Source organism: Aquarana catesbeiana, linkage group LG07 (genome assembly GCF_042186555.1).
Source record: "Aquarana catesbeiana isolate 2022-GZ linkage group LG07, ASM4218655v1, whole genome shotgun sequence".
NCBI classification, from domain to species: Eukaryota; Metazoa; Chordata; class Amphibia; order Anura; family Ranidae; genus Aquarana; species Aquarana catesbeiana.
The window spans coordinates 173,349,583-173,374,628 of NC_133330.1; the positions used below are offsets into that span (position 1 = coordinate 173,349,583).

The 25,046-nt window shown below is 46.0% G+C and overlaps 1 protein-coding gene across 1 annotated transcript in view; it reads left to right on the top strand.

The window, feature by feature from the left end:
* Nucleotides 1–25,046, top strand: part of IVNS1ABP (influenza virus NS1A binding protein) — a 163,083-nt gene that overhangs the window by 211 nt on the left and 137,826 nt on the right. The window lies entirely within an intron of this gene.

A 25,046-nucleotide genomic window follows, 5' to 3' on the forward strand; every position in this document is an offset into this window, starting at 1 on the left:
GGGGGTTGCTGGGTGAGGGGCTATAGCGGCTGCCTTGTGGTGGGCTTCCCTCAGGTCTCCATGTGTTCTTCCAGCCAGCGGGGAGCCGTGTCTGGTTGGATGTGAGCACTTAGCACTGTATTAGTACTGTAGGTGTGAATGGCAGAACATTGTGTGGCCTCACGGAGAGTTGTGGCGTACTTCCTCCACGAGGAGCTGGAAGTATGAGGTGCTACATTCCCCACACGTGACCAGGAGCCTGTGTACAACACCGCATGGATTTAGTGATGGCTACTGATGGCTGCTTGTTCTGTGCTCGCGCTACACGTTTTATGGGCTCTGTGCTCGCGCTACACGTTTTATGGGCTCTGTGCTCGCGCTACACGTTTTATGGGCTCTGTGCTCGCGCTACACGTTTTATGGGCTCTGTGCTCGCGCTACACGTTTTATGGGCTCTGTACACAAGTGTGAATGTATCTGGAAGCACTAGGGTGGTCGGTTCGAATCCTAAGCAAGGCACTACCTGCATGGAGTTTGCATGTTCTCTCTTGTGCCTGTGCAGGTTTCTTCCAACACGCCAAAGACATGCTGGTGGGTTAAAGCAGTGTTAAACCCCAAAGCAAACATTTATTATGCACTCAATCTGGTATGCAATCTACCGCTTATAGATGGTAGAAAAGAAAGAGCTGGCGGCACTTCCAGAGAATAAAAAACGCTCTTTTTATTGTGCAAAAATAGAAATGAGACATGCCACACACATTCAACCCACGGAGGGGCACCAGAGGTGTTTCACACTCCTGTGCTTAATCCTTGCAGATAGATGGTTGCCAACATGTATGTGATCCAACTTTCCCGGGTAGGGGGCATGCATGCTGCCATTTGTTTCAGCATATGCCAATCGGCCGGTCCTGGCCAATGATTTATGGCCAGAACCCGCTGAGCGAATAACAAAAAAGAGGTAAACACAGGGCTTCCTACAGACAGCGGTGATGTGACGTGGGTGTCAAAGCAGAGTAAAAACAGTACACACGTTACACATTGTTAGGCACACCGTTAACCCTTTGATCTCCTCTAGATGTCAACCCCTTCTCAGCCAGTGTCAGTACAGTGACAGCATATAGCAGGGGTCTTCAAACTATGGCCCTCCAGTTCAGGAACTACAATTCCCATTATGCCAAGTCAGGTCTGTGAACGCCGGACCCCTTTCACACTGTGCCGCCAGCGGTAAAGCGGCGCTATTTTTAGCACTGTTTTAGCGGCGCTATTAGGCTGCTAGCGGGCGGTTTTAACCCCCCGCTAGCGGACGAAAAGGGGTTAAATCCGCCTGCAAAACGCCGCTATCGCATCGCTGCCCATTGATTTCAATATCGAGCAGCGGTGGAGGAGCGGTGAGTTCACCACTCCAAAGAAGCTGCTGGCAGGACTTTTTCTGACGCCCTGCCAGCACACAGCCCTAGTGTGAAAGCCCTCGGGCTTTCACACTGGAGTTAATGGAGCAGCTGTTTTAGGGCGGTTTGCAGGCGTTATTTTTAACCCTAGAGCGCCTGCATACGTTCCAGTGTGAAAGGGGTCTCGGTTTTACAATGCCTCATTGGACGTTCCACAACAGCTAGAGGGCCATAGTTTGAAGATCCCTGGGTGTACTGTTATCGTATTAGCCTAGGTTTACACTGACAGGAATGATATTGTGTGAGTTCAGCTTAACTCGCACAATTTCATTCCTGCATGTCAGTCCCAACTTCGGGGCCGATTTCAGAGACATCTGTGCAGGTTTCTGCACAGATGTCTATTGAAATCACACCGTGAAGCTGCTAAAAGTAGTACAGAAACTACTTTTGGGAATCGATTTCGGATGGTGCCATTGCCAGCAATAGCTGCTGATTTGGTATGTGATTTGACATGTCAAATCGCTGCAATGTGAACCAGGGCTAAGTGTCACTGGTGATGTCAGTCCAGTACCACTATAAAGTTGCTGATCACGGCAAATGCTAGTAAAAAAAAAAAAAAATTCTAGTATCCTTTACCATAGCTTGAATTAGATACTATAACTTTCACACAAACCAATCAATATACACTTATTGGAATTTTTTTTTCTTTTTACCAAGGACATGGCAGACTAAGTCTTTGTTCAAATTTATAAAAAAATTAGATTTTTTTTCTTTTCTTTTTTTTTTTGTTTTATAGCAGAAAGTAAAAAATAAATATTTTTTTCAAAAATTTTTAGTCTTTTTTTTTTTTTTTTTTTTTTTTTTTATATAATAAAAAACCCAGTGGTGATCAAATACCTTGCTTTGTGCACTGGTGCATAGTCATGTTGGAACAGGAAGGGGCCATACCCAAACTGTTCTCACAAAGTTGGGAGCATGAAATTGTCCAAAATGTCTTGGTATGCTGATGCCTTAAGAGTTCCCTTCACTGGAACTAAGGGACAAGCCCAAACCCTGAAAAACAACCCCACACCATAATCCCCCCTCCACCAAATGATTTGGACCAGTGCTCAAAGCCAGGTCCAAGAAGACATGGATGAGTGCGTTTTTGGTGGAGGAACTTGACTGGCCTGCACAGAGTCCTGACCTCAACCTGATAGAACACCTTTGGGAGGAATTAGAGTGGAGACTGCGAGCCAGGCCTTCTCGTCCAACATCAGTGCCTGGCCTCACAAATGTGCTTCTGAAAGAATGGTCAAACATTCCCATAGACACGCTCCTAAACCTTGTGGACATCCTTCCCAGAAGAGTTTAAGCTGTTATAGCTGCAAAGGGTGTGACAACTCAAAGGAGTTGTAAAGGCAGATTTTTATCTTGATGCAACCTGTGTGTAGCAGCCTCCCCAGCACCCCCCTAATTACTTACCTGAGCCCCTTATCTATCCAGTGATGTCCACAAATGTCTATGCTGCCTGGGACACACTCTGAGACAGAGCAGCGGCACCATTGGCTCCCATGGCAGTCAGTCAGCCAATCGGGAGAGAGGGGGCGTGGGGTCAGGTTGGGGCTCCATGTCTGAATGGATACACAGAGCTCTGACTCGGCTTGGGTGCCCCCATATAAAGCTGCTGGCTGAGGTGGCACTTGATGTGAGGGAGGGGCTAGGAGCATTAAAGAGGAGTCCGAGAAAAGGAGGATTCAGGCTGCTCTGTGCAAAACCAACTGCACAGGGGAGGTAAGTATAACATGTTTGTTATTAAAAAAACGGGCCTTTACAATCACTTCAATAGTGAACCCTACGGACTAAAGCTGGCCATACACCTATAGATTATCTGCAGATTTTCTATGGTTAGATGGAAAAAGTGGGAGATTCCTCCATCCACACAGTTTAGCGAACATGGAGAAATCTGTTGCACTTTTTCCATCTAACCAAAGAAAATCTGCAGATAATCTATAGGTGTATGGCCAGCTTAAGACTGGGATGCCATTAAAGTTCATGTGCGTGTAAAGGCAGGAGTCCCAATACTTCTGGTAATATAGTTTCACAGGTTAATGGTTTGAATCATTTCGAACCATGTATGGTCAGCCTAGTTTTATGCTGCTAAATTCTAGGCAGTGAGACCACATATAAAGCTTTGCAGGTAAATCAAGAAATCAGACCTTCTCTTCTGCTCCACTGGGGGCAGTGGTCTCAGTGGAAGGGTGATATCACATGTACAAGCTCCGCCCATGGAGCTGTAATGCACTGGTGTGTTTTTGATGCGTTTTGATGCATTTTGCTGCATTCCGGTGCAATTATTTGCAAAAAAAAAACCACGCAGCAGGTTCTAAATTTTGTTGACTGTACTAGAACGTGGTTCAGTGGTGTGAACTTTGCCATTGAAATCTATCTCACTTACTGTCTGTGTTTTTGATGCCAAAAAAAAAGTACTGGGCTGCATATGTTGCATGCATAGTCAGGTTTTAAAAAAGACACCAGTCCGTTCTAGTTCAACCAATTAAAAAAAAAAAATACAATCCCATATACACCATCCTATACCCACAGTTGATCCAGAGTAAGGCGAAAAACCCCAACCAAGCACTATCCAATTTGCTACAGCAGGGGAAAAAATTCCTTCCTGATCCCCAAGAGGCAATCGCATATTCCCTGGATAAACTTTACATGTAAATGTTAGTACCCAGTTATATTCTTTATGAATCAGCCCTTAGTGTATCTAAATCTGCTATTATATTTTAACCCCCCCCTCCCCCCCCCCAGGTTGGACAGAGCTACTGTTTGCCATGCCCCCCATGTTCAATCACCTAGAGTTGTGTCCCACTAATACAGGAGGTGTGTTACTGGCCTCCAGGTGAAAAAAACAGAGGAAAAAAGTCAAAGAAAACTAATGCAGCTCCACATCTGATTGGTAAGCTGCAATAAAATACATTTTTGGCTTTGTGTTTAAACTGCCTTAATTAGTTCTTTGTTAAATTGGCCCCAGTATGTTTATTCATGAATGTGATTTAGGGAGCTTAGATTGTAAGCTCCTTGAGGGTAGGGACTGATAATAATGTACAATATACAGTGGCTATAAAATGTCTACGCATCCCTGTTAAATTGTCAGGTCTCTGTGATGTAAAAAACTGAGACGCAGATAAATAATTTCAGAACCTTTTCCACATTTAATGCGACCTATAAACTGTACAACTCAATTGAAAAACAAACCGAAATCTTTGGGGGGGGGGGGGGGGGGGGGATTAAAAAACTAAAATAATGTGGTTGCATAAGTGTGCATACCCTCTTCTATAACTGGGGATGTAGCTGTGTTCAGAATTTAGCAATCGCATTCAAACTCATGTTAAATAGGAGTTAGTACACACCTGCCATCATTTACAGTGCCTCTGATTAACCCCAAATAAAGTTTCGCTGTTCTAGTAGATCTTTTCTGGCATTTTCTTAGTTGCATCCTACAGCAAAAACCATGGTCCGCAGAGAGCTTCCAAAGCATCAGAGATCTCATTGTGAAAAAGGTATCAGGAGAGGGGTACAAAATAATTTTCAAGGCATTAGATATACCATGGAACACAGTGACAACAGTAACCAAGTGGAGAAAATATGGCACAACAGTGACATTACCAAGAACTTCCAAAATTGATGAAAAGACGAGAAGAAAACTGGTCAGGGAGGCTGCCAAAAAGTGTACAGCAACATTAAAGCAGCTGCCGGAATAGTGGCAAGATGGAGGCCTTTTCTTACAAAGAAAAACATCCAAGCCCGGCTAAATTCTTTTCAAAAACACATCTGAAGTCTCCCAAAAGCAAGTGGAGAAAATGTGTTATGGTCTGATGAAACCATGGTTGAACTTTTTTGGCTATAATTATAAAAGATATGTTTGGTGCAAAAACAACACTGCAAGTCACCAAAGGAACACCATACCCACCGTGAAGCATGGTGGTAGCAACATCATGCTTTGGGGCTGTTTTTTATTTAGCTGGTATAGGGGCCTTAGTCAAGGTAGAGGGAATTATGAATAGTTCTGAGTACCAGTCAATATTGACACAAAACATTCATTCACCCTTCTGCTAAAAAAATGAAATATGAAGAGGAACTTCATCTTTCTGCATGACAACAACCCAAAGCATATACATCCAAATCAACAAAGGAATGGCTTCACCAGAAGAAGATTAACATTTTGGAATGGCCCAGGGTGGATTTAATTTAAATCAAGTTGATTTAAATCGCGATTTAAATCACTAGTAAAAAGGCTTGATTTAAATTCACTCTATTTAAATCATAATTTTTAAAGTGCAACTGTTCTCTGTTCTGCAGCGGCTCCTCTGACCCGCTGATGTCTCACGACAGTCCCATTCACTTTAATGGGATTGATGGTGATGCGGCAGTGACACAACAAGGTGAGGGATGTGGCGGCAGCAGGTGAGTGGATACCCGCTAACAGGTGCTGCCATGATGGATCTGAAATGACAGGTGCTCTTTTAAATGTAAGGACTTATTCTTGCTGGTAGTTAGGATCTCTGATATTTGCAAACAAAAGGAAGGTTTCTTATTTAGAATTATAAGCTGTCAGGTTAGTAAAACGGCAATATCAGAACCGATTCAATCATACAGTTTGTAGTGTACTTAGATTTGCATAACAATGGGAGAAAGGAATATTCCTGGACTTTGGGATTTTCTCTTTCCTTCATTGACGGACACAGCTCCATTCTCTCGACCTTAGGGTTATATCTTCCTCCTTTCAGGAAAGACTAGGCAGAACATGCATTGCATGTGAAAAAAACAACTATACAGTTCCGCCCAGGGGGCAGGCCCTCTGATATAACCCCTCAGCCTGTTTTTTTTCTGCCTAGCAAAAAGGACTTGGGCTCCCTATCTGGACCATTGGTCCTGGGGGTTTTATCTGGATTTTGCCTTTTTTGCGCAAGATTTTGAGGTCATGTGATCTTCTATCAACAGACGGCTGGGTGACAGGCTGGATAAATATACATCCTTGTAGTCTCCCCAGCCTGGCCGTCGAGCGTGTGCAGGCCTTAGCTACGCGCTGGGTTGGCCATGACATGCCCCTCAGGCTCCAGGGGCGGACGGCGAGCTCCAAGCTCCGGGGCACACATATGACCGGACTAAGGATGTCTTTGTTACAGTTTGCCATGGCCCGCAAGCACTCCGTACTGCTCGGGTGTGGGTCTGTGATGGGATGTCCCCAGCTCGTCTGGAGGGTAAGTACAGCTCTTCCTGCCTCGGCAGGACTGAGCAGCTGGGCATTCCCTGGGAGGTCGATTAGGGGGTCCCTCTTTTCCCTTTCTTCTCTCCCTGTCCCTGCTCCCCCCCCCCCCCCATGGGGGATGATGCAGACTAGCGGTGTGTGTACCTAGGCAGGGGTCCTCTGGGGGGTCTTATCCCTGATGGGAGCTGTGCTGGCTGTCTGTGTCCCTGATACTGTGTTTCTGGGTGTCTGTGGGCTTCTTTATCTAGGTACATCTCTGTGTATAGTTGTGATGTCGGCCATTTTCCCAGAGCTCGGGGGCCATTTTCCCTGTGTTTTTGTCCTATGTACAGGACGCCCGGGGGCCATTTTCTTGTAGCCTGGCGTGCTTTTTCTCCACACAGCTCTGTTCCCTGGGCTCAGAATAGTGCGGTTTTTGTTCCAGGACACCTGTGCATTCTCACAGGATACAGCCAGCAGCACAGCACAGGTGATAGTGCCTGTTCAAGAAACGGAAAGGTTTCAGGGATTTTATTCCAATCTGTTTGTAGTCCCCAAAAAGGAAGGGGTACGTCCAAACCTGGACCTAAAAGCCCTCAATTGCTTTGTGAAAGTACAGAGGTTCAGAATGTAATCAGTTCACTCCGTAGTCGCTGCACCCCATCAGGGGGCTCTCTGGCATCTCTGGATATCCAGGATGCATACCTGCACATACCCATATGCCTCAGGCATCAGAGGTTTCTGCAGTAGGGGAAGACCACTACCAGTTTGTGGCTCTCCCTTTTGGTCTGGCTTCAGCACCCCGAGTCTTTACCAAGGTATTGGCTCCAATTTTGGTGTTGTTGCGACAACGTGGGATCGCAATCGTGGGTTACCTAGACGATCTCCTTCTGAGAGCAGTTTCCACCTCAAAATTAAGGGAGGATGTGGTGATCACCATGCACACTCTACAAGAGTTTGGGTGGGTGTTGAACCTCAAGAAGTCTGTGCTAGTGCCGACTCAGTGCCTGGAATACCTAGGCTTTCTGCTGGACTCCGTGGAAGCGAGAGTGTTTCTCCCTTCAGACAAGCTGCAGACTCTCAGGACCACGATGAAGCGGTTGAGGAGCCGCAGGTGGTCGTCGCTGCGTTTCTGCATGCAAGTTCTGGGCCTTATGGTGGCTTCCTTCGAAGCGGTACAGTACGCCCAATTTCACACCAGAGTCTTGCAGAGGGAGATATTGTCGAAATGGGACAAATCTCCGTTATCCCTGGATTGACAGATTCGGGTGAGCTAGTTAGTCAGGGACTCTCTTCTCTGGTGGCTGAGATCTCTGGCCCTTCGGTCCGGGAAATCGTTCCTACCACTGCATTGGACGGTGATCACGACGGACGCCAGCCTAACCGGCTGGAGTGGAGTTTGTGGAGTGCAATCGACACAGGGCCTCTGGTCGAGGGAGGAATCCCAGTTACCGGTCAATGTGCTCGAGCTTCAAGCGATCAGGCTGTGCCTCTCCACATGGTCGATGAGACTACTAGGACGTCCGATCAGGATCCAGTCAGACAACGCCATGGCGGTGGCATATGTCAACCATCAAGGAGGAACGAGAAGCTCGGCCACAGCATGGGAGGTCGCTCACATCCTTCGGTGGGCAGAGCGACATGTACCGGCCCTGTCGGCTATATACATCCCGGGAGTAGAAAGCTGGCAGGCGGACTATCTCTAAGTTGTCCGATGCTGGACCCAGGAGAATGGGTTCTGCATCTGGAGGTATTCAGGCTTCTTTGCCTGTGGTGGGGCACACCAGATGTGGACCTTCTGGCCTCTCGGCTCAATCAAAAGGTGCGGAGGTTCGTGTCCAGGACAAAAGATTCTTGGGCAGACGCGTCAGGCGCGTTGGTGGCTCCATGGGAGCAGTACTGGCTGATTTACACTTTTCTCCACTTAAACTGTTACCACGTCTGCTCCGCAGAGTGGAGGCCGAGGGGATCCTGGTCATACTGATTGCCCCAGATTGGCCTCGGCTTCCTTGGTATGCCAACCTGATATGCCTGGTGGTGGATGCTCCTTGGTAGTTGCCGGTGCGGGAGGACCTCCTATCACAAGGCCCGATACTTCATCCTGCTTTAACGGCGTGGCTGTTGAAAGCCAGGTGCTAAGGAACCAGGGGCTGTCGAACTCGGTCATTTCCACTATGCTGAGGGCAAGGAAATCTTCTTCCTGGAAGATATATCATTGTACACGGAAGGCTTATATCTCCATGTGTGAGGAGATGGGGTGGCGCCCACGTACTTATTCGGTGGCTAGAGTCCTGCTGTTCCTACAGTGAGGAGTGGACCAGAAGTTGGCCTTGAGCACCGTTAAGGGACAGATTTCAGCTTTGGCTGTTTTTTTCCAATGATCCCTGGCGTCTCTCTCGTTGTTACGTACTTTTTGTGCAAGGGGTTCGGCCTGAACCTGGTGCTGTCGGCGCTTCAGAAACCGCCGTTTGAGAACATCAGGGAAATTCCCTTGTTGACCCTGTCTCAGAAAGTGGTCTTAGTGGCTGTTACATCTGCCAGAAGGGTTTCAGAGCTGGCAGCCTTGTCTTGCAAGTCGCCCTATCTGATTATCCACAGGGATAAGGTGGTGTTGCGTCCGCAACCTTTTTTCCCCAAAGGTGGTTTCGGCCTTCCACCTCAATGAAGACATTGTGTTACCATCTCTGTGTCCTATGCCGATACATCCTAAAGAGGTGGCCCTCCATTCCCTGGATGTGGTCCGTGCTCTAAGAGTATATCTGTCTGTCACGGCTTCCTTTCGGAAGTCAGATTCACTGTTTGTTTCGGTGGCTGGTCCGAAAAAAGGACTAGTGGTCTTGTCGACTACCATTTCCAGGTGGATCAGACAGATCGTGGTCCAGGCTTAAGCCTTGAAGGGGCAGGTGCCCCCCTTTCCTGTCACAGCCCATTCCACTAGGGCTATTGTGACTTCTTGGGTTTTCTGACATCAAGCGTCAGTTTCCCGAGTGTGTAAGGCAGCGACTTACCAAGTTCTACAAGGTATATGTAAGCGCATCTTCGGATGCTTGCTTTGGCCGCAAAGTTCTGCAGGCGGCCGTATAATGTTGCAATTTACATTCTTTTCTTTTGTTGGACAAAGTTCATGTTGTTGTCCATGCAGTTTGATGCATTTGTTGCCCGCAGATTCTACTGCGGTTGATTCAGAGGGTAACTTCTCCGTTTGGGGAGCACTTCTGGTTGTAGGCGAAGTTCTGTTTTGCTGTTCCCTCCCCTCGTTATGACACTGCTTGGGGACGTCCCTATGGTCAAGAGAATGGAGCTGTGTCCATCAATGAACGAAAGAGAAAATAGGATTTTTGTACTCCCCGTAAAATCCTTTTCTCTGGAGTTCATTGACGGACACAGCACCCACCCCTCCTTTTAATTACATTATACTGCTTGTTGACGTACTGAGCTACAGGAGGCAGGCTGAGGGGTTATATCAGAGGGACCGCCCCCTGGGCGGAACTGTATAGTTCAGTTTTTTTCACATGCAATGCGTGTTCTGCCTAGTCTCTCCTGAAAGGAGGAAGATATAACCCTACGGTCAAGAGAATGTAGCTCTGTTCCGTCAATGAACTCCAGAGAAAAGGATTTTACGGTGAGTACAAAAATCCTATTTTTATAGTTAATGTGAAATTGTTTGGTTGCATCAATGCAGTGCATGTTCTCTCAGCTTGCAGAGCTTGGATTCATTGAATAAGTTTACCAAAAATGTAAATATTGCAAAACTCATGCTACATAACTAAGCTCCATTTCATGCTGAATAGACACAATTAATAATGTATCCGAAATAGAAAACTATCTTTAGATAGATTTTTACTCCAAAAGCATTTTATTAAAATAAATTTGATGGAAATCAAAAAATCAGTTTTTTAAAATGAAGATCAGATTTTGTGTGGGTTTTTTATTTTTGTAATCATTGATTTATATTCCCCCCCCCCCCCCCCCCCCCCCAGAATGGCTCAGCCAGAGCCCAGACCTGAATCGGAACACCCCACAGATTTTCAGTCGGAAGAGGGCTGTGCACAGGAGATTCCCTCGCAATCTGACAGATTTGGAGTGTTTTTGCAAAGAAGAGTGGGCAGATATTGCCAAGTCAAAATGTGCCATGCTGATAGACTCATACCCAAAAAAGACTGAGTGCTGTAATAAAATCAAAAGGTGCTTCAACAAAGTATTTAAGGGTGTGCACACTTATGCAACCATATTTTATTTTTTTTTATTTTTACTTCTCTCCACCTAAAATGATTCAGTTTGCTGTTTTAACTGTTGTACAGTTTATAGGTCACATTAAAGGTGGAAAAAGTTCTAAAATGATTTACCTTTGTCATATATATATATATATATATATATATATATATATATATATATATATATATATATATATATATATATATATATATATATATATATATATATATATATATATATATATATATATATATATATATATATATATTTTTTTTTTTTTTACATCATAAAAAAACTGAATTTTTTAATGAATGTGTAGACTTTTTATAACCACTGTTTATGTAAAGTGCTGCTTAAATTGTTGGCACTATATAAGTACCCCTCCCCCTAAGAAAAAAAATCCATAGATTAAAGAGGAACTTCAGGACTTCTTGAGCAGAAGCAGATTGGTCTCCACCACCAATATTAGGGCACAACTTTCCACTGACATCCAATTTTTATTTTCTACTGATTCCCCCCCCCCCCCCCCCCAATTGGAGGGCGGGGGACTTCCCCAACCACCTGTATAAGCTGAGGTTCACACTATCATGTGACCTCAGGCATTACACGTATCTGTGCCAGGCAAGCCTGTTCATTTCATCAGGCAGCCCTACACATGTCAGAGGAGTTCGCACACCTTTTTGAGCATTACATGTTTTCTCAAGTCGTCTTTCAGGGTAGTATCTGAGAGATGGGGTCCTCCCACCTGCAAACAGGAAACACTTTTGTCCACCATTATAACAAGTTCACTCCCACCTGCATGCCTCCGTTCTAGTGTTTCCTCTGGACTAACAGAAGCTGCATTCAGTTTATTTTCTTCTAGGGTCTGTGCTAGATGTAAAGGCCTCCCCGTCAGACTGACTCTACAGGCCTCAGGCCGGGTTCACACTGGTGCGACACGACAGCCGTCCTACTTTGGATCCGACTTTGCCCTGCGACATGAAGCCGGCATGCGTCCGACTTTCAATGTACGGGGATCCGACTTGAATCCACGCCAATGCCCGGCACTGTGTTTGGTATAAATCTTGAGGGGGAACTCCGCGCCAAATTTTAAATAAAAAAACCGGCATGGGTTCCCCCTCCAAGAGCATACCAGGCCCTTGGGTCTGGTATGGACCTTAAGGGGAACCCCCTATGCCGATGGGCATGGCGTGGGGGTCCCCCCCAAATCTATACCAGACCCTTATCAGAGCACGCAGCCCGTCAGGCCAGGAAAGGGGGTGGGGACGAGCGAGCGCCCCCCCCCCCCCCCCGAACCGTACCAGGCCGCATGCCCTCAACATGGGGGGTGGGTGCTTTGGGGCGGGGGGCGCCCTATGGCCCCCCACCCCAAAGCACCTTGTCCCCATGTTGATGAGGACAAGGGCCTCTTCCCGATAACCCTGGCCGTTGGTTGTCAGGGTCTGCGGGCGGGGGGGCTTATTGGAATCCGGGAGCCCCTTTAATAAGGGGGCCCCCAGATCTCGGCCCTCCACCCTTTGTGAATGAGTATGGGGTACATTGTACCCCTACCCATTCACCTAGGGGAAAAAAGTGTCAATGAAAAAACACAGTACACAGGTTTTTAAAGTAATTTATTAGGCGGCTCCGGGGTCTTCTTCCGACTTCGGGGGTCTCCTCCTGATGTCCTGATCTTCTGCCTTCTCCTCCACTATCTTCTGCGGCTCTTTTGCTAGCGGTGGCCTGGACTTCTGCCTTCTTGTCTTCTTCCCTCTTCTCTTCCAGAGATGTTGACACGATGCTCTCTGAGCGCTCCGCAATGGACTTATATAGGCGGTGACCCTGCCCCCTTATGAGGTCACAGTCCCGGGGCATGCTGGGACTGTGCTGTCATAAGGGGGCATGGTCAACATCACCCGATGACCACGCCCCCTTATGACGGCACAGTCCCAGCATGCCCCGGGACTGTGATATCATAGGGGGCGGGATCACCACCTATATAAGTCATAGCAAAGCGCATAGACAGCATTACAGCCGGAGAGAGCGTCGTGTCAACATCTCTGAAAGAGAAGCTGGAAGAAGACGATCCAGAAGTCCGGGCCACCGCTAGCAAAAGAGCGGCAGAAGATAGCGGAGGAGCCGGCAGAAGACGCCAGAGAGACCCCCGGAGTTGGAAGAAGACCCCCGGAGCGGCCTAATAAATTACTTTAAAAACCTGTGTACTGTGTTTTTTTTTTTTTTTTATTGACACTTTTTTCCCTAGGTGAATGGGTAGGGGTACGATGTACCCCATACTCATTCACATAGGGTGGGGGGCCGGGATCTGGGGGCCACCTTAAGGATTCCGATAAGCCCCTCGCCCGCAGACTCTGACAACCCTAAGCCCTTGTCCTCCTCAACATGGGGACAAGGTGCTTTGGGCCCCAAAGCACCCCCCCCCCCCATGTTGAGGGCATGCGGCCTGGTATGGTTCGGGGGGGGGGGTGCTCGCTCGCCCCCACCCCCATTCCTGACCGGCTGGGCTGCATGCTCGGATAAGGGTCTGGTATGGATTTGGGGGGGGACCCCCACGTCGTCTTTTTCGGCGTAGGGGGTTCCCCTTAAGGTCCATACCAGACCCAAGGGCCTGGTATACCCTTGGAGAGGAACCCATGCCGTTTTTTTTATTTAAAATTTGGCGCGGAGTTCCCCCTCAAGATCATCTGGGCACAAGTCGCATGCTGAAGTCGGATCGTGCGAGACGGCGATCCAACTTTGATCCGACTTCAATGATAGTCAATGGGCGGCTGAAGTAGGATCAAAGACGGACCAAAGTAGTACAGGGAGCATTTCTAAAGTCGGAACAACTTGTGTCGGACCAGTTAGGATAGGGAAACATTGAATTTCACACGTCATGCTACATGAGCTCCCAATGTCGAAGCGTTTGTCGGACCAGTGTGAACCCAATCTCAAGAGACGTTAAGCAGCTTTAGGACGGGTGATTGGAGGCTCTCCAGGGGGATCACTCTGTCCTTTTTTTTTTTTTTTTTTTTTTTTGCTTGCCTAAGGTTTCGTGCCCCCCATCATCTGCTAGCATTGGTCCCACAGCACCTGAGTGTCTCCCCCTCATTGCTGCAGGGCCAGGAGGCAGAGGAGCATCTGCTCTTTTTACCCCAGGCTCTGGCTCCTAGCTGCTGTGTTCAATCTGGAGCACAGGATGAACCAAGATGGCGGTTTCTTGCTCCTGGGTTGCGACGACCTCTGACGCCATCTTGGTGGAGATATGAGCGGATGTGTGGTTTGCCACACTGTCACTTCCGGGTGCATCCTGATTGGTTACAGTGGGTGACATTACTTCCAGTTTTGCCAAGGCAGCGTTTTTTTTTTGTTTTTTGTTTTTTAAACCAGGAACATGCATCTTTAATTTCACTGGAGCCAGACACTTTCATCAGGTATGTGTCCACCCATACTACTGACAGGGCAGCTGGGGGCGGGGCTGGAGCAGAGGCAGGAAAGCTCTTTTTTTAAGGAGCATATGTTGGATGCTCACTTGAAGCTGACCATGTATGATGCTGCACCATCTTGCCCTGCAGAGCCTGCGAGCCAGAGGTAAGCCAGAGCATGCTGAGGTCACCTCTGTTCTTTCCAAACCACTATGCAAATAATGCTATTTAGTGGTAGCAGCGGTGTTGTAAGGATAAGACCAGCAATGTGCATTCCCTTCCTAAGCATGTGCTTCTTGTAAGGGCAAAATGACAGCCAGCTAGGCCAAAAAACTTTGACAAGAGTCCTAAAAGGATTAGTCTCCCCTGTAAAAGAGATGTCAGACACCCTCCTCTCTATTCAGTCTGGGGCTCAATTGTGTGCTGGATTTTTAGTGTGGATCCTGCAAGGTATAATTGACTGACTCTTGGACTAGTCCTCAATGCAAGGGCTACTTGGACAAACCTGTTATCGCAGACAGGTGTTGTACTTTGATTGCTCTGGCTAGATTTTCAGGCTCAGTGTCAGCAGCTTTAAAGGGTTTGTGAACCCGTTCGTATAAGTCTATGCCAGACCCTCTTAGAGGCTGGCATAGCACACTTTTTAACTGCATTTTTAAAAACAAGCGCTGTAAATACCGAAAAAAAATTTTTCCAGCTGTCTTCAAGCCGGTCACGTGACTCGCAGCCACTTTCCAGCTCCGATGGATGGTTTCTGCGGGAGGGGACGTGATCCCCCTCTGACATCAACCAGGGAGATCACGTGGCCACTCGGCTCCACCCACAGAAGCTCTGTGTCATAGCAGTAAAGCGGCTGCGAGTCACGTTACCGGCCTGAAGACAGCTGAAAATCGGTATTTACAGTGCTCGGTTTTTAAAAATGCTTTACATAGTGTGCTATGCCAGCCTCTAATAGAAGGGCTGGCAATGACAATTATAGTTAGTTTTTTTTTTTTTTTTTTTGTCAATAATAGCGGCGGGGCTGAGCAGAGACAGACAAAGAGGGAGATGACAGGCAGGAGGGAGGGAGAGCAGAAAGCAGGCAGCGTATGACGGAGGGATGCACTTTGACCATGGGGATCAGGGCGGAGCAGCCCTGGTTGTTGTGGTCTGTTTAGAGAGGGAATACAGGAAGTGGCATATTCAGGGGTGGTTTATTTATTTATTTTTTTTATTTTTATTTTTTACAGTTTAGAGGGGGGCAGATTTACACAGCACAAGCACTGTGCTGTTTAATCTGCTTGAGGCTGCATTCGCACCTGAGCGTTTTTGCCGCGATTTTGTTCAGGTCACCAATGTAAAAGGCAGAAAACCGCCTGTAATCTGCCCAAAAGAAGCTCATGTTCTTTTTGAGCTTGGGGTGTTTTTTCAGGCGTTTTGCTTCAGGTGACAAAATGCTCAATGTGAACAGGTGCCATTGAAATGAATGGGATTTTGCTTGTTGGCGTTTTATGAGCTGAAAATGCTCAGGTGTGAATGCAGCCTTGAAGTGATTGTAAAGGCTTGTTTTTGTTTTTTTTTTAAATAACAAACATAGCTTGCTTACCTCCCACTGTGCAGCTTCGTTTTGCACAGAGTGGGCCCCAAACATCCCCTTCTGCGGTCCCTCTGTGGCTCTCGCGGCTCTTCCCCACATCAGATAACCCCCCCCTAGGAGAAGCGCGCTCCCGAGTCCAGCATTTGCATCCATAGACACGAATGCCGGACTCGGCCCCGCCCCCCGTGTCATTGGATTTGATTGACAGCAGCGGGAGCCAATGGCTGCGCTTCTATCAATCTATCCAATCAAGGGCCGAGAACCCCGGGCAGAGGAAGAGCGCGTCTCCGGTGTGTGAAATTTCAGGGCTCAGGTAAGTAAAACGAGGGGCTGGGAGGCCAGTCACTGGCAGGTGTTTTTTCACCTTAATGCATAGGATGCATTACAACACGAGGGTTTACAACCCCTTTAAGGGACCAGGATATAAATTATTATTTTTTTAAAATTTTCTTTCATTTACTAGCAGGTCTGGAGTAGTAAAGACCTTAGGAATTGAGAGGCTTTGGTTGTTTTTCACTTGAAGGAGACATTCAGGTTTACTTCAGTGTACTTTTCTCTATATGGGTGACTCATACTTGATTCCATTCCAACCAAACATTTTGGTTATGGTCCGTTCTAGGAGTGCAAACTGCACCTATGGGTTACCAGTGTCCACTATACACACCAGTTGGTGTGGTCAATCTCACACATATTTTACCTGCATTTTCACCAAATAGATATATAATGCGCTGTTTGCACAGAGCAAGTTATACCTAGGTCCTGTGACTCTGCCAGCTGTCTGCTTAATGTCATAACTACCAAAGGCTTATGTATTGCGGATCGGGTGTATCTCTTAGATCAGGGGTGTCCAAACTTTTTTCAAAGAGGGCCAAATTTGATTAAGTGAACATGCTTGAGGACCGACCATTTTGCCTGACATTCTTTGAACCATTAAAATTTGGTCTAATGCCCTGTACACACGACCGGTTTTGCCGTTGGAATAAATTCCGAAGGTCTCTCCGACGGAATTCCATTCCAGCAGTCGTGCCTACACACGGCCAAACCAAAGTCCGACCGCCCAGAACGCGGTGACGTACAGCACGTACGACGGGGCTAGAAAAAGGAAGTTGTCTCGTACTTGCTTCAGAGCATGCGTCGTTTTTGGTCCATCGGAACAGCATACAGACGAGCGGTTTTCCCGATAGGAATTGGTTCCATCGGAAGTATTTAGAACATGTGCTATTTCTATGTCCATCAGAATTTTCTAAGAAAAAAAAAGTCCGATGAGGCACACACACGATCGGAATATACGACGAAAAGCTTCTGTCTGACTTTTTCTGTCGGACATTCCGCTCGTGTGTACGCGACTTTTAGTGTGTTCGTCCTAATACACTGCCCAACAAGAATTCTCTTGCCTTTGTGGCTGTGTGTGGTGAAGAGATGAGCTTGAGCTTATTTGCATATACCGTATTTATCGGCGTATAATGCGCACCTTCACTTTAAGAGGGAAGTTTCAGGAAAAGAACGTAAATTTTAGATGAACTGTGAAGCAAAATAAGGGTCAGTGCCCATATGCAGCCCCGCTGTTGTGAGGTGGGCTGATCGAAACCGGAATGCGGGCCGCGATTGTCCGGCAGGCTGGATTTTGGACATGCCTGTCCTTAGATGAATACACCATGACTCTGACCTCATGGTTCTGCAGTGTGCTGGTATGCTATGTCTCTGTGTTTTTAGTCTATCATGAGCATACACATGAAATGGATAAAGTGGGGGCAGGATCTCTAGTGGCTGCAGCTCTACTAGGTTTCCTTTGTTAGCAAATTTCACATATAAACATTCATTTGCAATCTGTGTCTGTGCATTTCACAATCTATCACTTTATGTGATTCTTCTAATGGCCTTCTTTCGGAAGCAGGCTTCACTCCAGAAGTTTCTGTATGATGGTGCATTATACAGAACACTTTCTTCTCATGTGTTGTACTATAGTGAATTGGGGTTCAGTTCTTTCTACTGCATCCCTTTGAAAAAATTAAGATGGTAGTTGTACATGGAGGCAAATGGTATCTGTCCTTTATATATGGATTGCCTTGGAGACTTTGCTCCTGAGGCTTCATCCAGCAGACAATCCAAAGCCTGCACATTCAGGCATTACCAGATGCACTCCTGGGGCCTGACACTGATTACTTAATTTCTGGCTTGGGTTGTTATGGCACTATATTCAAATATAGTCTATATGCATCTTTTTATATGACTTTAAAGCGGAGCTTTTACCCTTTAGTGGGTGGGGGGTGGGCGAATAAAAAAACATTTTGCGAATTCAGCGGAAGCCCTGGTGAGCAACCTTCAGACAAGCATCAGCTACCTGCAAGGACTAGGATGGATCATAAACATACATAAGTCCCCATTAGTACCAAGCCAATCGGTGGTGTATCTGGGCTTTGCAAGGAATGATACAATCCTGACCTGGGCAGAAGTGAACATAAAGCCTGTTTTGGCGGTACACCGGAGAGGTGTAGTAAAAACCTTTGCAGATTATCTAAGCCAGAGTGCAGTAAAGCAGACGGAATAGTCTCTAGATCAGTCGACTTTCACCTGGATCACCCAAACATGGGGGACACCCGAGGTGGACCTGTTTGCATCAAGGATCAACAAAGACTGGTCCTGCCATCTATGCTACGCATCTCCTCCGGCCATCCAGATTTTCATAGTGATTCAAAAGATCAAGGGGGGTGGGGGGAGCAACGGTTCATCCTGATTGCCCCACACTGGCCCCAAAGGGCTTGTTTCAGCCACCTCAAAAATATGAGCGTGCAATCACACCTGAGTTTATAAGACATACTGAATCTCTTAACACAGGGTTCATTCAGCCACCTGAACATCAAGTTGATGAACCTTTCTGCCTTATTTTGGAGAGGGTAATGCTGCAGAAAAGGGGGCTGTCAGATAAGGTAGCAGACACCATATTGGCCAGCAGGAAAAAGGTCACCAGGGCTACATACGAAAAAGTCCACAAAAAAATGTATTGGCTGAGGCCAAGACATAGGGGGAACAGAGCAAAAAGTTGTTCCCACAGTCTTAGGAGGGAGCGGATAAAAACCTTGTGCGTAGGGGACGGAGCTTGGCCGCATAAGTCTCCCTCTCTCACAGCACAGGGGTTCAAACAGCCGATCTACCCACTACAGCCTCTCCACTCGCACTTTGTTACCGCCTGACTGCACAGCTCCCGGAGACACCTCCGAATATGACACAGCGGAAAAATAAGCCGGCGGAGCCCCACAAACTGACAGACTTCTTCACTGGCCCGCGGCTCAGAAACGGACAAGATGGCGCCTCTCTCACTGCAGAAAACATGGACTGCTCTGCTCCGAGGGACACCCGCACCAGAGACCTTACCAAGAGAGCAGCATCCTCGCCACATGCCTCTCCATCACACCAGGGGCCGGTAAGTAAAAAACATCAGACTTACCACCAAGCCCCTAATGCGGACAGTGACCCATACTCTGAAAAAGAACAGGCTAATACATTAGCTGCACTGCCCGCCACTGATAACCCTGTGTCTGAAAATGCACTCAAACATATGCTCCTCTCTCTCCAAAGAGACTTTTAGGAAAGACATGAGCAAATCAATGTCTCACATTCAGATCGATGACCTGGGCTATCGCACAGATACTCTTGAACATCAAATGAGTAATTTTGCCATGGTCTGTTATGAACTGGTGGACTCTCATAAGCATCAAACGGAAGAATTAAGATGTGTCAATGTCAAGCTAACGGACTTAGAAGACCGGTCTCGCAGGAACAATTTTAAAATCGGGGGCATCCCCGAGAACATATCCCCTGCAGAGCTGACCTCCTATCTTTTTGTGAATAACGCTGGTTGAGTTTCTAAACCCATGATACTCTGGAACAGTCGTAAAGCCTTCATTAGAGGCATATTTATCAAACTGGCAGCCCACGAGAAATGCCAAGGGATGCACATCTCTTACAGAACAAACAACAAATTCATCCTGCTACTATGACTAGATTGAAAAATCTAAGATCTCAACTTGGCACACTTTTCCAAAACTCGTTTAATTACCGTTTCAAGGCGTTGCCTCTCCTTTTATGCATTAAACAACAAACCTGGTGCTTTCTTAACCAAACAACACAAGCGTAAAGCAGCGGCGTCAAAGATCCCCTTTTTAAAAACCAGCAATGACCGAAATATCTTTAACCCATCAGAAATTGACAAACAGTTTCGTCAATTCTGTTCCACATTATACAATCTACGCGATGAACCCACATTCCAGACCCCAGTCCCTGAAGCTCTTCACCTTTTTTTTTTTTTTTTTTTTTTTTTTTTTAAACTCCATTAATTTTCCGTCTATCACAGACTCCCAACTGGCAGACCTATCTTCTCCAATCACCCCCACTGAAGTAGACACAGCGATTAAATCATTTTCTCTACATAAATCTCCTGGCCCTGACGGTTTTGTCAATGGATACTACAGACAATACACTGATCGCTTGATCCCCTACCTAACAGATACATTCAACAGCATTATAGACCGTGGATCCTGTCCCCAAGAATTTTTGGAATCCATTATTGTTACAATACCCAACCCCCCCCCCACCGCTCTGCTAATTACTTGACCATTTTGGTACTCTCTCATTATATTAATTGAACTACGATAAATGCCATATGCTCCCCATCAATCTACCCTCATCCACTTAAAGTGCTGTTGCATCCGTTTCGCCGTTTAGCTTATCCCCATCATGGGAAGGAAGAATTGCATTGGTAAAGATGTTCTTACAACTTTATATATATATATATATATATATATATATATATATATATATATATATATATATATATATATATATATATATATATATATATATATATATATTATATGTATTGCGGGCCCTACCAGTAACTTTTTTTTTTCTTTCAGCTCACCTAAAGAAACTACAAACCACCTTAAATACTTTCATCTGGTGGGACAAACGCTCTAGGATCAAGTTAACCACTCTCAGACCTACAAAACCCATGGTCTAGGGGCCCCCCACATTGCATTATATTACAAAGCCACGATCCTAAACCAATTGAGATTGTGGTGGCAACCTAACGATTCCTTAGCCTGGATCCAAATCGAAAGCACGGCTCTAGTGAGGGACCCTAAAACACGCTTGGAAGCAGCCATCCTTCATCCCCAATCTTATAAGAACTATCTGGACACAATCACAGCCGCATTCAAGGTCTGGCCTCCTACAATGGATAAAACTCATTGACTATCCATCACAACGTTGCAAAAAATCCCCTTGAACACCTTGGAAACTTTTATGCCTCACGTATCCACCCATGCATGGGAAGCTGTGGGAATCTACAGTTGGACATCTCTACAGCCGAAATCCGCTTTACTCATTTCAGGAACTATGCTCATCCTTCCCCAATCTCTCGCTCCTCCTCATTCTACCTATACCTGCAAATACGCCACGCCCTGAGACATTTCCAAATTGACAAAATGGACTTAATGGACTCCATTCTCAATATCTATGGATCTCCTCCACATCTACATAAAGGACTATCCTCCTTTTTATCTTCTATTGTCTACCCCACAGACTCTAAAGAAAACCAAACCGATGTTATACTGGGAACACTCCCTTTCCTTTCCCACCACAGTAAAACAATGGCAACGAGCTCAAAATCTAACGCTAAAATACACTTGTATCACCCATTGGGAATCCCTCCAAAAGCCTGTGCACCATTGGTACCACAACCCACAAAAACTAGCTACAATCTATACTGACCAGTCCCCTTTATGCTGACGGCAATGTGGTTCTATTGGATCAGCCTTTCATATTTGGTGGCAATGCCTTATCATCCAATCCTCTTGGAACAAGTCTTCCGGATAATATTGACAGTAACAAAAATTGACTTATCAAATGATCCCAAACTAGCTCTGCTGGGCTTAGGCATGGATTCATGGCCCTATAAATTTCACGCCCTGCTCACTCATTTCCTCATAGCTGCGAGACTCTCCATTGCCCGTAATTGGAAATCAGCAAGAGCAAAATCTAATAAGGATGTAATACTCTCCTCGAACGAGCACGGCCAGTTTGAATACGCCTTTGCCAAAGCCCATTTAAAGCAAGAGAAATTCCTACACCAATGGCATCTTTGGCTATCTCACTCCCTTTGCACTATACAGCTTTGAAAAACATGGATCTATGCATTTCCCCATCTGAGCACTATACCCTACTTTACGGTTTGTTTACCATCGTACACTACTGCCTCATTTAATGATCTGCTATACACTATCTCTTGGCCTTAGTGTGCCACAATCGACTGTGGACACACCAATGTATCTTATGCCTAATACCTAACACAAAAATCAACGTATATCGTACCAACCACCTCCCCCTCTCTGCCCATCTCGTCTCTCTCCTATCCCTTTCCTTCTCATTCCCCCCCCCTCTTATCTTCTTGCTACCTTTTTGTAGCATAATGACATATATTACACAACCTGAATTGCTGTTAAAGAGTGGTCGTATTGTCCCTCATCCTACGACACCGCTTGCTCCCAGATGGGGTGTCTAGATGCAAGGACAATATCCTTACTGCTCGATTATTATTAGGCATATGTTTCTCTTCAAGTTTAAATGTGATTTATGTCAATGTAACCACTCAAAATAATCCTCTGCTTCATGTTCTAATGCATATCGGGTTATGTCACTGTTTATTTGATCCTGCATCAAAAAAAAAACAAAAATAAAAACCTTGACCTAAACACTAACCGTTTCATTGACCTAGACCTAGTTACAAACGGAGGGAGACAACAGGAAGTGAGAGGAAATTCACTCCTGTAAGAGTTTATATGGGGAAAAAGGTACCTCCACTGATGCTTTATCACCAAGGCTTGTTTCCACAACAACCCAAAATTTTCAAAATCCAATTGTCATTGGGACAGAAAGTGAGGTGAATTCTTCTGAACAGGGGCACAGACAGCAAAACAAATGTTACAGGGGTGTTAACCCTTCCCTATGCTATCCAAAAAGCTTAAAAATATTTTTTTGCCTGGAGCTACACTTAAAAAATGTACCTGTTCCGACTTACAGATTCAACTTAAGAACAAACCTAGTGACCCTATCTTTTTTTGTTACCTGGGGACAGCCTGTATTTATTTAAAGTGATTGTAAGTTTCGTGTTTGTGTTGATGTATGATAAATAATAAAAAAAAAAGTTATACTTGCCTGCTCTGATTGCAGTGGATTCACACAGAGCATCCCAGATCCTCCTTCTCGGGTCCCTTTTTAGCGCTCCTGGCCCATCCCTCCTGTTGGGTGCCCCCATGGCAAGCTGCTTGAGTCACAGCTACCTGTGTCCATTCAGACATGAAGCTGCGGCCCGGCCTTGCCACCTTTCTATTCTCATTGGCTGACTGACCTGCTGTCTCAGCCAATGAGGAGGGGAGTCCCAGACGGCCGAGACATTCCTACAACATCGCTGGAGCTAGAGGGACCTCAGGTAAGTATTGGGGGGGCTGATGCACACAGAAGGATTTTTATCTTAATGCATAGAATGCATTAAGATAAAAACCTGCCTTTACAACCACTTTAAAGTGATTGTAAAGATTTGTTTAATCACCTCTGTGCAGTGATTTTGCAGAATGGCCCCGATCCTCCTTCTGGGGTCCCCCTGCGGTGCTCCTGGCTCCTCCTCTTCTCGAGTGCCCCCATGGAGAGCCACTCTCCCTGGGGGGCACCCATGCGGGCGCGCTTCCAAGTCCTGCTGCTGCGTCTATTGACACTAATGGCTCCTGCTGCTATCAATCTATCCAATGGAGCTGCTGTGCTCATCCCCGTCACTGAAACGATTGGGTTCAGGTAAGTAAAAGGGGGGTTCTGGGGGGCAGCTGCAGCACAAAATGTTTTTCACCTTAATGCAAAGAATGCATTAAGGTGAAAAACCATGAGGGTTTACAACCCCTTTTAATATTATTATTATTATTATTATTATTATTATTATTATTATTCTAAAAAAGTTTTATTTATTTTTTTTTCTATCTCTGCAAGGACAGAGAAAGATACTATGTATCTTTCTCGTCCATTCACAGAGACAGAAAACATGGACGGGCTTCACAGTGACTGATTACTGTGATGGTCAATTAGAGGTTATTACAGCAATCAGGTGGCCGGGAATCGGACGTTCCGGGTCCCGATCATTAGATCCGGGTTACTGTGCTGGAAGCGCACCGCATGAAAGGTGCATAAAATATGCAGCCTCATGGCAGACAGCCCAGTGTAGTGCGGCCGCATATTTGTTATGTCTGCGCCAAAAGGGTTAAGAAGACGTGGCCACTCAGTGAAATTGGAGGACAAGCTGTTAACCCTAAACTGTTAGGGGGTTCTTTACTGTCAGAGCAATAAGGATGTGAAACTCCCTTCGACAGTCAGTGTTGTCAGTGGGGCGTGTAGATCATTTCAAAAATTCTTAGATGAGCATCTTTGTGAACGCAATATACAGGGATATGGGAAAAGGTATTGACATGACAAGTTGAACAAGATTGACTGGTGTCTTTGTGAAACTTTGAATTTTGCAGAAAATTATATTGAACAGGAAAGGTAATTTTTAATAACATTCAATCAAAATATTGCATACAATGAATGGTACTGCAAGCAACACGTATGTGGGCTTTTTTTTTTCCCCCCCATGTTTTTTGAATGCATACAAAAATCACTAGTGTGAATGTCTGCTAGGGGGTTCTTCTGACTACCAGTGTAAGAGCATTTCTCTACTGGCCACTGAAATAAGGGGATACTACAATCATCATTGTCTGTGTTCCTTTTCCTTCTCTATCTGTTCTTTCACTTTATTTGATACAGGTATTTATGTAGTGCAGACAATTTACAAAGCGCTTTACAGCAGAGATTGCTATAAAGGAGCTTACAAATGTAAAAGAGAAGTAGGGGGTTTGTTTGTTTTTGTTTTTTCAGAATCGTACTCTTCTAGGAGCCAGGATGCTGCCCCTGTCCTCCGCCAGCTCTAACACTGAGAACCAAGCAATATAACACCACCGATAATTTGAATCTCAGTACTCCCTGAGCAGAGAGCTGGTGACTGTCAATCACTGGCTTTCTGCTCTGCCCCCTCCCGCGTTTACTGGAACGCTGGGCTGTGGAGAAAGCGGAAGTGACGGCTTAGACTCTCAGCGGTCCAGGCATGTGGGCGGATCCCGACTTCATTGTCGCGATCTTAACCGAGCCTGGACCGGCTCTGTGACATCAGCCGG